This window comes from Astatotilapia calliptera, chromosome 13 (genome assembly GCF_964374335.1).
Source record: "Astatotilapia calliptera chromosome 13, fAstCal68.1, whole genome shotgun sequence".
In the NCBI taxonomy this organism is placed as follows: Eukaryota; Metazoa; Chordata; class Actinopteri; order Cichliformes; family Cichlidae; genus Astatotilapia; species Astatotilapia calliptera.
This window is the reverse complement of record NC_137434.1, coordinates 13,795,067-13,810,646: the sequence shown is the minus strand read 5'-3', so window position 1 is coordinate 13,810,646 and position 15,580 is coordinate 13,795,067.

The following is a 15,580-nucleotide window of genomic DNA, read 5'->3' as shown; positions in this document are numbered from 1 at the left end:
TTTCACGCTAGTTTAAGGAAAGCTACAGAGTCAGAGGCATCATATTACAAGTATCAAACTTTGTAGTGTCCTAAGAGAGCTATGTGAAATCCTCAAAGCCGGCAAAACATAAATCATCACAAAAGACATATCAGATACTGCTCTCTACACTCACATGAAAGTCTCAGTTGATGCTGGGAAAATCAGTGAAGTAAAAATGTCACTACCTGTCTATACTGGTGTGCTTTCTGGCTGTATCCTCAAAGTCTCCCCGCGCCTTCGCCGATCCAATCATTTGGATCCATGCTTCGTGACACACAAAGGAAAACTACTGTACCCCAGTTTCCTTGACAGTGTCTTATTTTATAAAACCCACTTAATGAAATGTATGCCACATTAAATAAGCAGAAATGATACAAAATCAAAATATCTGATCAAAGCTGCAAAATGAGTGATGAGTTCTGTTAGGTGTTCACTTCACTTGAATTAAATCAAACCAGCTCTTGGGCTGCAATTACACTGATACAGTAGATATTTCATATGATGTTTAAGCAGCTATTCTCTCTGCCTTTCTCCTTTACTTGTGCATTGCACTTGAACTCCTACAAATACGCCTGGAGTTTTCCACTTCCAAAATGTTATAAAATATGTAGTCAATCATGCATCCTGCGTTGTTATCATGGGAAGATTTTTTTAGCTGTTGCCAACATTGCTTATTCATCTTTAGTGAGTGGTATTTTGGAGTAAGTGATGCTCTGAGGAGATCATTTATTCAGCTGTGAACTATTTCAGATATACATGTTGCACAACTTACCATTGCAGCTTTTGAAGTAAACTCAGATAAGTGGGAGAAATGAAAGCAAGGAAACGTGTGGTTTTTAGTATTTTAAAGGCATCATTCATTACAGTAGGTCGTTTTTACATCATGCACCCCACTTAAGGTGACCACTGGTATGTTTTTTTTATTTAAAAGTATAAAAAAAACACAATTCCTTCCATCCATCCATCTATCCATCCATCCGTCCATCGTCTTGCACTTATCTAATTCAAGATAGCGGTTGGGTTGACCCTATCCAAACTGTCATAGTGCAAGAAGCTGGACAGGTTGCCAATCTATGGTAGCAAATTGCAAATACAAATTGCAATTATTAGCTACATTAAATAGTTCTGTAATTAACAACTTTTACTTCATGGCATGTCAACTCTGCAACAGTCAGTACTATTACAGTTGAACTCTGCAAAACATTCATTCTTTAGGGTAAAAGATTTACATGGAAATAACAGCACAGGAAAGGCAGATGGAAAATAGCAGTTAATTCCAATGGTTTGTAAATCTTTGCTTCAAACAGTTATTGGGTGGTATTTACATTCCCAAACATCACCCTGAGGTCTTGTCAGACTTTGCCTGAATATAGAAAATATATCCAGAGATGTTTAAATAACATCAGATTTCATTTTACATTTATCGTCTACAGGTTAGTTTGGAAACTTCTTGCAGATATGTCAAGAAGTCATACTTTCATATATTTGAGCTTGTCTAATAGCATTTCTCCTCTGATGTAAAAGACTAAATGAATCAGCCTTTGAAGTGTTCCATATATTTAATACCATCCATAAGCAAATATCCCTGATATTTTGATCATGACCTGCACACCTAATACTCCAATTCCAATTCAGATTCTCTTATGAATATTAATTCGTAGAAGTCATTAGCAGTGAGTGCTCTGATACACATGAAATACATTTTCTTTCAAGCTTTTTTATTAAAAGGAAAAAGGAAAAAGAGTAATTGAAGCCAAATAGTAGTCATAGGATTGGAGGAAAAGGATCAAGCACATCCTCCTTTTGACCTAGTTATCAGTCGACTTGGCCTCCCTCCAACTGAATCATTACATTTGTGGCGTGATCCGAACCAAACGCCACTACTGTCCATTACGCACAGGTGTCTTCAAGTCACTTCTGACTTTGCTCAGTCTGGCTGTAATTCCCTTGATATATTATCGGATGGTAATTGGATGGGGAGTAGCCATGACTCAGAGAGGCCTGAACATGAATCAAGTTGGACAGAGCATATCTTTGTACCCAGTGACACCTAAGAGGTCATTGCTTTTGGAGTCCAGAAGCATAGTTTTCTTTTTGATGGCTAATGACTGAACTAAAAACATCTTTAGTGTTGTGCTATTATGCTGTAATGGCTGAATATACAAGAGGAAAATGCAGCGGCATTTTTTCTTTTTAGTTCAACCTGACCTAATGCCAAATAAGTTTATGTTTGTTGCTGTATTTTTATGTTAGATATTTGTGTGAAAAAGAATTACACTTCTGTGTCTATTACCACTTTGGGAAAAAAATAAATTTGGTCAAACAAGGCTGTGGTCATTTGTGTGTGGATTGTCATTTTTATCAGACACCACAAGCCCGATTTATGGCAATAGGAAGTGGTATCACTTGCTTTTCTGCATACTGAGATTTAATAAGGTGATACAAGATGTGACATGTGGGACTCCAAACAATAACACAGTAAGGCAATGTCAACAAAACCACCTCACACACAAAATTCACAAGATCAGCGCTTGTATTTCAGAATAGGATGCACAGAGGGTGGCTATGCTCACATCTCTAAAGAGGCTTTGAAACTGGAGTGCATTGCATTGTCCCTGCTGCATCCAGTACTCAGCCCTTGGTTATTCAACCAGGTGCATGGACTGGATCAACTGTGCATTTGTGAGGCTGTCCGCTTTGGAGGTTCCCTTAGTCAGCAGCCTGGTTCCTTAGATGTAATATCCTGTTTCTATACCGTGTGCTGCAGGTTATTTGTTATATTTCCCCTGGTGCTTCACACAATATGCTGTTCAAATGGAGCTGTGCCTTTGGAGTAACACGCCAATTTACAGTTCACTTTAAATATATAACAAAATGCGCTGAAAAATTAGAGGTCAGTGGTTAAGAGATGACGCTCCTGCACTGATATTTTCTGACTAATCAACATGATGCAAAATGTTGCAAATTATTTTTCCAACTTTGTCAAGCACGTGTGGTGCTTTAGTCTGTTCTACGTCACTGTTAAACGGAAATACTACATGGTGCATTTCCATCCTCAGTATTCTGTATAATTCCTAATAAACCGTGCAAGGTAAAACTGTAAACAAGAAATAATACATTCGTGTACAGTATTTTTTCATATCTCTTGCTCTCTACATTTTTCTGCCACATTGTGCCATATTTTGCACAGTGTAGTGTAATTCCCTGAAGACACGTATCTGCAATTGAAATGTGAATTACTTAATGCATGTCATTAGTTTTATATGCACCACACTCTCTGTAATGCTATGAGTAAAATAAAATCAATAACATTAACTTATTTGCATCTCCTTAAGACTTAATATGGTTAATCAAGAGATATGAATCTCAATTTCCACATTTTAACCCACACGGTAATCATTTCAGAACTATGGGAACAGAAACAAAGTCATTTTTATAATGTTTTGAAATGCCATCATTTTGACCCATTTACCCATCAGACTTTATTTGCACAGACAGCAACATTCTCTGCGTTTGTGCTTGGAGGAAGCGATTTAGCCTGCTCATTGCATAATCATTTCTTCCTCCTTTGCTTGCTATACTTAGCAAGTAACCTGACATGCCTCACCAACAAGGCCCACAGACACCTCCATCCTCATGCAATGTTTTCCAAGGACTTTTTCCTTTGATGTATGAAGACCCGGCATTGTTAACACTGGGAAAGTGTGTCTAGCATGCTAATACTGCAGATATTTATTTGTAGAGCAGTGTTTCAGTAGCCTCTTTCTCCTTGCTGCCTGTGTTGAAGGTTAGATTCTGAATCTTGCTGTATTTAGTATGTTTTCATTTTCCATTAATATTCTCCACAGAATGTATGCACCATGTTCAATAAATATTATTGGCCCATATATTTTACCTTTGTGCTTTAGAGATGTTAAGTGATTTCTATAGCCTTAATTCCATGTATATATATGATATGATATTATGCCTAATTACTTTCTTCTTCTTTTTCTTCTACTTCATTTTCTTCTTTTTATTATTAAACACACACACACCAAATAGCTACAAGGATTAAGTACCCATAGTCGGCATAATTTGTCATAAGATTTTTCAATTCCTGACATTAAAAAATTGAGTACGAGACCCTCTTGGAAACTGTTCACTCCAAACAGCCCCTTTGACCGAAGTAACTGTTGCTACAGTATATCACAGCGATTCACACCTGTCTCTGAACTTCACCTTCATTTTGACGTCAGCTACACACGTGTTAAGTTATGTGACAACATCGTGATACACATGGCTGTGTTCTTGTTGTGTGGATAGAATCAGTTCACACAGACACAAACATAAAAACACATGTCAATTTATCAAATTAACTTTGTGGTAGTTCCTGCTACAGTATGTGTCCCTATCGCCACACTGTGCCAACATACAGTATTGTGCAAAAGTCTTGAATCGCATATTATTTATTTATATTTTGTTATGAAAATAGGAAATAAGTGCAATGACTTATTGAATCCTAGGCAACAATTGATAGAAATGCAGTATATAAGGCAACAACACCATTTGTACAATTCTATCAAGCATGAAAGTCAATATTTGGTTTCACTACCTTTCTTCTTTAGCACAGCTTGAACTCTTTTAGGCGAGCTTTCTTGTAATTTCTTTAAGTAGTCTTTTGGAAAAGTTCTTTCAGCTTCTCGAAGGATATTCAAAGCTCTTCTTTTGATTTTGGCTGCCTTTTTTGTCTTAGTTAAGATGATCCTAGACTACTTCAATAACTGTAAAGTCCAGATTGAACATTGTGTGTTTTTCTATCCAGGTGTGCTTTTAAGGCATTGGCAGTGTGTTTGAGAGCTTTGTCGTGCTGAAAAACGAAGGTTTTGCCAATCAGAGGCAAAACCTCTGGGTTCAGGGGTTCAGGACAAACGGGCACACAAAATAAAACCTGCCAAAGTATTTACACAAACACCATAATGGCAGAAGTTTTTCTTTCAGGTTTCTGGCAGAAAATTATTTCCACTTTTGAATCATGGTTTGGTTAAGTTTAAGTATCAAAACAATTTGGTTAATTTTTGGAAAATTAACTAATAATAATGAGCCAAAGTACATCCTTTCAACAACGTCGTAGCTTGTCAGACAGAAAGCTTTGAAAGAAAGCGTTTCCCTGTGACACTAAAACAAAGACAGACGCTCAGTGTGGAAACAATACCAACCTCACTGTCAATGCTGGTAATAATACTGGTTACACTATTGCAGCTGATACAAACAAGCAAAGCAAAGTAAAGCAGAGAAGGCAAACAAATAAAATGTCAAGTCCAAATTGATGACCAGGAAAGGCGAAGGAACAAGCTTCACTGCAGACTGCAAACTGAGTGTCAAATATAAAAGCATTGTGTTGAATTTTAACAGATGTCATTTTTTGTATGCTTTAATTTGGAAAATGCTCCTCTGGTGCCGGCAAATGGAGCTCTGCTACATTAAACCCACTCGCAAGACAAAGTGATGTGAGGTATTGTGCTGGCTTTGTTCTTTCAAGCAGGCAGGTTTTTCCAGGTATGAATGCAGCAACAATGCCAACCACACACACACACACACACACACACACACACACACACACACACACACACACACACACACACACACGCACAACTCATTTTGGAGGTATGCACAACCCTAACTGGATTATAGAGCTTGTAAATGTGGTAAAATGACTGCAGATGAAATATGCAGTATATTTGTAAGTATATTAAGTATAAGTAAGTGTCCATGACACATGAAGACAAGTAATCAAGTCTTTTTGCTGGAAAAAATAATCATATTTTCAGTATTGCTGCTGACCCGCAAGTTCAAATGTTGCTGGAACACATGAGCAGCTATTCACTAAAGGCCATTTGAGAGTACATGCAAGAGTGTTTTGTGAACTTGGGAAATTTGATCGTGTCTATTGGGTTATGTGTTGTTGGTCCTTTGGTAGTATGGATTAACAGGCCCATTCTTATGAACCACTGGGGCAACTGTAGTGAGAGTTTTGTCAGCAGAGCTGTTCCAAGTGGACACTGAACACCACCACGGCTGCCCTTTGTAACTGGCTGCATTAATACGGGGTGATCGTGGCTCAAGAGTTGGGCGTTCGTCTTGTAATCGGAAGGTTGCCAGTTCGAGCCCCGGCTCTGACAGTCTCAGTCATTGTGTCCTTGGGCAAAACACTTCACCCGTTGCCTACTGGTGCTGGTCAGAAGACACTGGTGGCGCCAGTGTCCGGCAGCCTCGCCTCTGTCAGTGCGCCCCAGGGTGGCTGTGGCTACATCACCAGTGTGTGAATGGGTGGATGATTGTGTATAGTGTAAAGCGCTTTGGGGTCCTTAGGACCAAGTAAAGCGCTATACAAATACAGACCATTTACTTGACAGAAGTTCGTCAAGCGTTGGCCTCTGGATCACCTCTCTTCTTTTTGCAGATGTTGTGGTTCTGCTGGTTTTATCAGACCAGTTCACACTAGTGTGGTTTGCAGCGAAGTGTTAAGCAGCAGGAATGTGAATGAACACGTCCCAGTCTAATGCTATGGTTCTCAGCTGGAAAAGGTTTCAGTGTCTACTCCAGGTTGCTGAGATGTTGCTGCTCGAAGCTGAGTTAAGGTTTGTGAATGTGTGTGTGAATGGGTGGATGACTGGATATGCAAAGCGCTTTGGGGTCCTTAGGGACTAGTAAAGCGCTATATAAATACAGGCCATTTACCATTTTAGGGGTTTGCTCATGAGAGAGCAGTAGACTGGATTGGCAGATAGATGGGGGAAAAGTTGATAGTATTGTGGACACTGTACCAATCTATTATGGTGAAGAGAGAGCTGAGCAGGAAAGCAATGTCACCTACTGTAACCTACAGTATGAGCATTAGCTCTGGATAGTGACTAAAACAGTGAAACTGCAGATACAAATAGCAGAAATCTACTTCTACTTGTCTGGGCTTTACTTCTGGGGTGAGAAGCTCCTTCATTTGGGAGCAACTTTGTCCACATTGAAATGAGCCATGGGGAGATTATGTTTATTGAGGTCTAGGCATCTCTTTGATCAGATTTTGATATTTGCAAAGCAGAAAAGGCGAATAGTCATCTACAATAAATGATATATTAGTACCTTGAAAAAAATCCAACCTAATGCACAGAGCCGTTGGCACTAATATGTAGTATCTGAGGTTGAGTTGTAGGTAGCCTCAACATTTTCCTCCAATCAAACTCTAGCCATTTATTTGAAGCTATTAAATGTCAATATGATTGACCAAACAGGCTACTTGCTGTAAGGTTAGGGTAAAATAACAGATTTTACTGAAAATGTTATCTTTTAATGACACCTATTCCTACGCTCAATGCAGGAAAGTTTATTGCAAAAAGGAAGAAAAAAAGATTTAAGTTTTATTAGGTCCAGTTCTAATGGCTGCTCCAGTGCTCTGAAATCACAGTGATTCAACCATAAGGGCATGTTTTGAAAGCTTTTTAACCCTCTACACTAATGGCAGGATGAGCACTCAGACATAGCTACCATCTTATGAAATACACAGACAACATGCTCCCACTCACTCTGCTCTCAGAGTCTGTGCTCTGCAGAAAAATATCTCCTGCCCCACGCTGCCAGTTTGAACTGCTCCCACTGGGTTTCTGTCTTTGCCATACCGCGTGGACAACAGATAGACATCGAGCCTCCTTCCTGCCGCAGGCCTTCCGGCTACTAAGCCAAACTGGACAACAACAATAACTCATGCAGCTAATGTAGAAACAGCTTTTCCTGCCTACCAGTAGTAGCTGAATAAATGCGTTTACTGTTATGCCCAATGCCTTTATATGTTTGTAGTCTAGGTGGATGTGAAGCACTCTGCCCTGAAACACCTACCCATATGACATGGAAAAATACAACAAATATTGAAGATAATTACACTACAGTGAATAGACTTGTATTGAAGCAAAATGAATGAACTTTAAACACAAAGATCTTTGATGATTTAGTAATGCACTATAGTTTTTCTTTTTTAAATCTTATTTCTATTGTTACTTATAGAGATATAGATATAGATATAGAGACACAAAATAGTGTTGACATCTGAATGTTTCAGCACTGCATTTGTAATTCAGAGCAATAACACGTTTAAGTCCTGAATGTTGCTGACAGTGACACAAAGCAATCTGGTGTCATTACATAAAAACAAAATTGTCTTGTTTGCACAAATGCATAATAATAATGAGGAATTTTTGCAGAGAGTAGAGAGGATAGGGGACAGGAGGGGGGCAGAACAAAGGGATTCTGTGTTATAGACTAATAAGAGCTTTAAACCAAATAATGATGAACATTGATTTAACTGCATTAGGTTGCCCCTGTGTCTGCAAATGATCTCATCAAACACCCACTTCTGATGAGCATGTAGGTGAATTACGATGGACTGTGAAGTAAGTTTGATTACAGCATTATTCCTCAAATTGTGTTATACTAAAAAGTGGGTTAAATACTGAGTTAGTCATTTTTGATAAGGATTGTGCATTCTCATGCTAATTATTATTTTCATATTAATAATTATATTTGTAATAAAATTGTTATTGTAATTGTAACAAACACATACAGTTGGGGTCATAAGTTTACATTCATCATGAGCATGAATGTCATGGTAATTTGGGGCTTTTAATGATTTCCTTGAACTGTTCTTTTTCCAGGGTGAAATGAAGGTACAGCATACATCTTTAATGACTTTAAGAAACAAAACTTGGGTGCACAAGTCTAAGCTTATTTTAGATTTCCTCTAATCTATTCAGGGTTAGAATTATACATATAGGCTAAAATGTGCACATGCTTGCTGTGCTGGACAGTTGGCATAGTATTCTTACATTTAAAAGTCTCACTCCTCCAAACACTGGCCATATAGCTAAATCTAGAAGGCATTTGGTTTGTCCATGTGGAAAGCTGCAAATTTCAATCGAACTTGAAGGTGTCCATTTTAGAGCAGGGTCTTCTTTCTTGGTCAGCAGTCTATTAGATCTCAGGGTGACAGTTTGGGTATTCTTTCAGACCTTGGCAAAATGGTGACACATCTGCACAATTTTTACTTACCCAGAATTATTTGAAACGATGATCTTGGAATCTGCAGCTGTTTAGAAACGACTCACAGAGACCTTCCCATCTTATGTAAATCTATAATTCTCCTTCTTAGATCGTCACTGAGCTCCTTGGACTTTCCCATTGTTAGATTATTTGTTAGGATGCCTGGGTCGTTGACCCAGGGTTTTGAATTTACTATATTATTTATAATTTCTAGTCTTTGGTTTCTTTGTTAGAGTTCTGTCTTATGGTTTATGTCTCTGTGTTCTCTAGTTGCTCTGTCTCCCCTGTCAGCTGTATCCCCTTGTCAAGTTCACGTCTCTGTGTTATGTTTCCTGTCTTACTTTGAAAGTCTGGTTTTGCTTCCTTTGTCTCGTTAGGCCTGATTTGCCCCAGCTGTGTTTCTCTCCTGTTACCCATTCCCTGATTGCTCCTCTGTGTATTTAAGCCCTGTGTTTCTCTGTGTCGGTGTTGTGATCTACCCTTATCTTGCTGTGTGTGCTGTTTGTGTAGGTTTACCTTGGAGTCTTAGTTTTGTTAACTTTTTGGAGTTCAGCATTAAAGCTGTATTTAAGTTCACCTTTTGTCTCAGAGTGTCTGCACTTTGGGTCCTTTTCCTGCCTGCACACCGCCTTCACATAACATTGTTGATCAGATTAGCACTGGCGAGCAAAGTCTTTTTTTATATGCTGGCAAAAAAAAACCCTACTAGTTGTATTCAATCATGATCACTAATAAGAAGCTAAACACCCCTGTCTTTTTCAGGTTCAGAGACCTCATTGAACCTTCAGCACTAAAATATTTAAGTGAGTGTTCATGTATGTATTTGAGCCTGTATGTATACTTTTTGATGCTGCATGGATAAAAAAAAAATTCTAAATAAATTCAAACATGCCAACAAATTCTTGGAGGTTTTTTTGTCATCAAAGATGTACGGTGCACAATCATTCCACCCAGAAAAAAACCCCAAAACAGTTCAAATAAATCAATAAAACCTCCAAATGACCAAGACATTCATTCCCATGATTGAATACACCCATGCATGTGAGTGTATGGAAACCTCTTACCACAACTGTACTCTTGTCTTTAAACCCCTGATCTAATAAAGTGAAAAAAAAAAAGGATTCATAGCTGCATCTGTAATGCTTTACTACAACTTATTCTGGATTAGACTACTTTAACTAAAACATGATTACAAGCCTCTCTATTGTCATTCTGTTGACTAGATTATACCCATGGTGTGCTGCAGAGGTTAACCTGAATGCTACATGTGCAGGAAACGATGATGTAATTACTGAGATGACTGTAAGCACTCTAGAGACCTGCTTTGGCTCACTATGCAGCTGACAATAAACAAACTCAGCAACTAAATATGACTTGTCATGCCTTTGTAGGAAAATCTGCAACACAAAGCAGTAGCCTACACAAACTGATTACAGACAGTATTGTAAAGATACTGCGTAGAATATAATAAGTGACTTAAAACAACCTCTTTGTAGTATCTATCGTTTTTGAAAACCTATAGGACAGAAAGGAGTGTTAAATGATGTATTACATGTTCAACATTCATCATGTGTGAGAGACATTTAAAATATTAAACTGAAAACACGTAGATGGTGAAGCACAGTATGAGTTTGGTCTACTTACTTCTGCTCCTATGGACTCTGTGAGCCTGTGTGGTGCAGTATAGCTATGCTTCAAGAGTCTGTTTTTGTTGTCAGCAGGATTTTTTTCACTCCTACATAATTCATAACTCTGTCCTTCACTTTCATATAGTTCTACTTGAATGCAAGTCAACCCCCTTTCACACAGACATAAAAATAGAATTTCGTTTTGAACATCCATTTCCTGGCACAGTAAACCTCCTCTCTTACACTGAGTGGAAAACTGAAATCTTTATGTGGCAAGGATTTGATCAAAATGGAGGTTTGTACAATGAACTGTATAACAATATGATAATCGGAGTTTTAAATATGACATTTAAACAGTTTTTCAGCAGGTTCAAGGCTTGATAATATCTCCTGGTTTGTAATCTTCTATGCAACACTGAAAGGCAAAAAATCTTTCACCAACATTAAATAAACCTGCGTTCAGATTGTAGACTAGTTATTGATTAATTCTGCTTGCAACAGTAGGTGATGAGTAAGTTTTGCACATTTTGCACAAGTGTGTTCAAAGTAGAGTTGTCACAAATAAAAATGATCAAGCATATTCATGTTCATTTCTTGTGTTTTTCTACTTTGTTTTAAATGAGCTGCACAGATTTCCTTCTACCCTCGACAGAGCCCTCAGTTGCTGCTTCCCAGTTCTCGTTTTTATTTGTTCAGGCCCAGAAGATAAATGGTTCTTCAGAAAATTTGTTTCCTTTGCTGTTTTTGGAAAGGTTATCTTGCCATAGCAAATCACATGGCAGCAACTCAATGCATTTAGTTCAAACCAGTCATCAGAATGGCAAAGAACATTATTTTAAGTGACTTTGAATGGGGTTAGCTCTTGATGCCAGATGGAGTGGCCTGAGAATTTCTGAGTACTGGAATTTTCCTGTGCTCTGAACAGAAATACTCCATACCCCACAGGAATAGATATGTTGAGGGATAGCAAGAAGAGTGAATCAGAAGTTTAAAAGATGGTAGAGAGACCTGTCATGATGTGTGGTTTGGAAATGGAGGCACTAACAAAAAGACAGGAGGCACAACTGGAGGTTGGAGTCTCCAAAGTAGACAAGATTGCAAATATATCAGCGGGACATTGTAGGTTAAGCAGTTTGGAGACGAGGTTAGAGATGCAAGGCTGTCATGGTTTGGACATGTGCAGAGAAGGCGCAGTCGATCTATCGAACAAGGATATGGTATCTTTTTGAGCACTTACAGTGCTTCATACAACATGCCTCATTCACTCATTCACAAGTACTTTTTTAAGTACTAGAAAAAGTACTTTGAATTTAGTGTTTTCCATCTAACATTCACACTACGACAAAGTATTTTGCCTAAGTATACTTTGCAATGCAGACTGGAGCAGCAAGGGATCGAAGCAGCGATTAGTAGGTGACCTGATACCTCCTGAGCTAAATCCAGCCTGTTGCTGAATAAGGAGCTGCCAGGCAGGAAGAAAAGAGGAAGACTACAGAGGATGGTCATGGTTGTAGTGAAGGCAAATTGAGGCAGATGATTCCCTGTGGCAACCCTTAAGGGAGCGGGTGAATGAAGACGAAGAAGAAGAAGAAGACAACCAAGGTAAGTTCAAGCTGACATTGGTGGTGTAACAATGTGTTAGATATTTTTTTAGTACCAACTGAGCATTGTTCAAATGCCACAGCCTGCTGGATTACCTGAGTAATATTTGCTTTAAAAAAGGATTTCTTCCGTCCTTGCAATAATGTGATCTATTTCTCACTTTGTAAGGGACAGCCTTACCTGATTTAATATGGAAACAGTCATAATGGTTTCTGTCAGTGATCCAAGTTTTGACATCATACCATGACAATTTTTTTACCTGAGAGATGATGTAAGGGTTTCAAACAAACACATTTGCAAGGTGAGTTTTGAGCACTCAGATGAACAGCACCTTTGGGATATAGTGGAAGAAGAGCTTTGCAACTGGGTGCTATCAAGTCAATATGGACCAAAATAGTGGAAAATATCCTCCCAAGACGTTGGTGAATCAGTGCCACATTTCTGAATGAAAAGGGAGCCTGATCTGGTACTAACAAGGGAAGGTGTACCTAAAGAATTGTGTGGTGACTGCTCTAGAACTAGCTTCAGAATAAAGACATGAAAGTGGTATTAATGTATTGGTATTGGTACCGAAAGAAAAAGAAAAAAACTGATTTTCCCAAATGACTAACTGCTTCTTAAACCACTTTAAAGCTTTTATGTGGTGTGCTATTGAGGAGACAGATTCATATTTTAAGATGTCAAAACTTTTAAAAGGAAAACGGTCTCATTTTCCGTGATATTTATCTTGTGCCATATGGGATCCACAGTAAGGGCAAAGGTTTTATTTCGAAACGTGCTAACTCAGTCATTGTATGGGATGTGTCTCCAGAATAGGTCAAATCATGTTGCTATTAATATTTCAAACATGCTAAATGGAAAAAGATGTTCATATGGTTGCAGCGTCCAAATAGCTATCCCTTTTTCTAATAAGATGATACATATGAAAGACAATTTCCCACATCAGATTGGGTAGATGGCCCTATCTATTACTTGTTGAGCCATTTATCTTACCAGCATTGATGAATTCATTATGGTGACAGTTCTTGTCGGCATAATGAAATGCCACCCAAAAATTGGGTGGTTGAAATGGAGATTACGGATATCTACCCCAATTATTGTAAAGATTCACTTGTTGGGAGATCCATCTTTCTTCTGTAGGCTCATATTACTCAGCAAGCTATTGTGTCTGCCATTGCTGAAGGTCTCTTTGACATCTAAATGAGTTTAGAGCTCTCCCCCCTTCAGCACACATTTTTCTTTAATTGTGCCCTTGTATGCAAATAGGAAACTTCAGCTCAAGCTCGCTATCGATAAGATATGTTTCCTGAGTACCACTTTAGATTTTATCACAGCACATTATCAGGTAAAAATAGCTTTTAGCCCCAAATATCGATTTTTAGACTTTACTAGATGGTAGTTTATTAATACTATTAGCATTGTGCTATGACAATTCTTCCTAAGATTGGCAGCTTGAGAAAAACTTGGACTTAATGGGATATAATCATATATAATCAGATAAAATACTGAGTTTCCAATGTGGACAAGGCAAAAAAATAAATAAATAAATAATTTAGCAACACAATTCATTGTGCGTCACCCCAAACACAGTGTTCCTTTACAAGCTCCTTTCACTCCCAATTGCCCAAAGCTGTGAAAGTTTTGATGGGATGTGTGTCGCTGGATTATGGTGCCTACATTCCCCTCCGGGCTTTCATTGTAGGTCTGTGACATGGGCACAGGCATTTAGTGAGACTCCCGAGTGTCACTGGCAGCACAGCAGGACACTGTAAGGCTCCAGAAAACACCATCTATCATTGTCATAAGACCGATCATCCACAACAGCAAGGCCTTTCTTTCAGCAAGAACCATGACACCCATTAAGTGCTCTCACTGACCCCTTTATGCCTCAGATTTCTTTTCTTTTATCTTCTTTTTTTCTGTGGTTAACATAATTTAATTCTGTCTAGATGCTATATTTGTCAAAACCAGCTTTTGATGAAAAATGTTTATAATCTCAGGGCAGAGTTTACATTAGGTAGTAATTGCCTGCTAGATATCAAGCTGTACTTGTGCACTTTATGATCCAGATAAAAGTCGGGTCAGTCAAAATCACAGTTGTTTGATCATCCTGCTTTGTTCCCCACCAGATGAGAGATTGTGCCTATGACAAGAGTTATGAGATACTGGATCTTCAACATTTGCTAGCCACTGAAGGCCCTACTGTAATGAACTTCATGTGGTCAGAACCCTAACAGGAAATAGAAACCATATGAAAAAAAGATCATTTCTGTCATAGAGAGGAAGATATTTGCAGATGTACACTTGTAGAAAGAAATATACACAAGCAGAAACAGGCAAGCTTTTAAAGTTAGTCAGTGTGCCAATTTTATATATTATATACAGTATGTTATTTTCTTACCACAGCTGTTCATTTTATTTTGTTTCTTAAGTTAATATGCTGAAGCTTACGTTGCCATGTCTGGTTATTTAAAGTGAAAAAAAAAACTGAGTCATGTTCAAGTTAAAATCCACTCGTTGAAGTGCCTAGTGAGCCAAGAAGTTAATTTCAAGCCATGCCTGCAGTACACAAATGAACTGGAGTTTATTTTGGTCAGTTTAAAAGTTTTCATGAGCCTATATTCCTTGCACGCTTGTATTTCACTTTACACAGCCTGGAGCCCAACCATAAAATCCACCTACAAAATGTAAAATTACTGGTCAATCAAAACTGCACATCCTCAATCTCAGTGCACTCATGGTTCTTACAAGACATCACAATTCTTATAGTGCATGCATAGCTCTCTGCCCACGCTGCTCCCACGTTCCCGGAGCTTGTTAATGCAGATCTCAACAAGGAGTCATTTTCTCTCTTTCTGAAATAGGATGTAAGCTCATTCGGTTTGATGGAGCTTGCTGCTTTGGCTTATGAAGTGAGATGCCGCCTTGGTCAGCCTCTTTGCAAATATGAACACACATCTGGAATAATCCACCTGAACCTGTGGTTCATTTCAGGGCATGCAGCTGTGTTTCAGATGACCCATGTCAAAACGGCTAACAGGCAACGACATGCACGAGTTTCTTCAGTTGTCCAATCAGAAAACAGTCAGTGCTATGCTTTTTGTTTGCCATTTGACTGATTTACTGACATCAGCTTGATCTTTACTTAAAAAAATAAAGATATTTTATTCATATTTTTACTTCTATTTTCACTTTGTACATTTACATTTTTGAATCAGTTCCCAAGATTTATGATGTTGCTTGAAATTGGAATAAAAGCAACATAT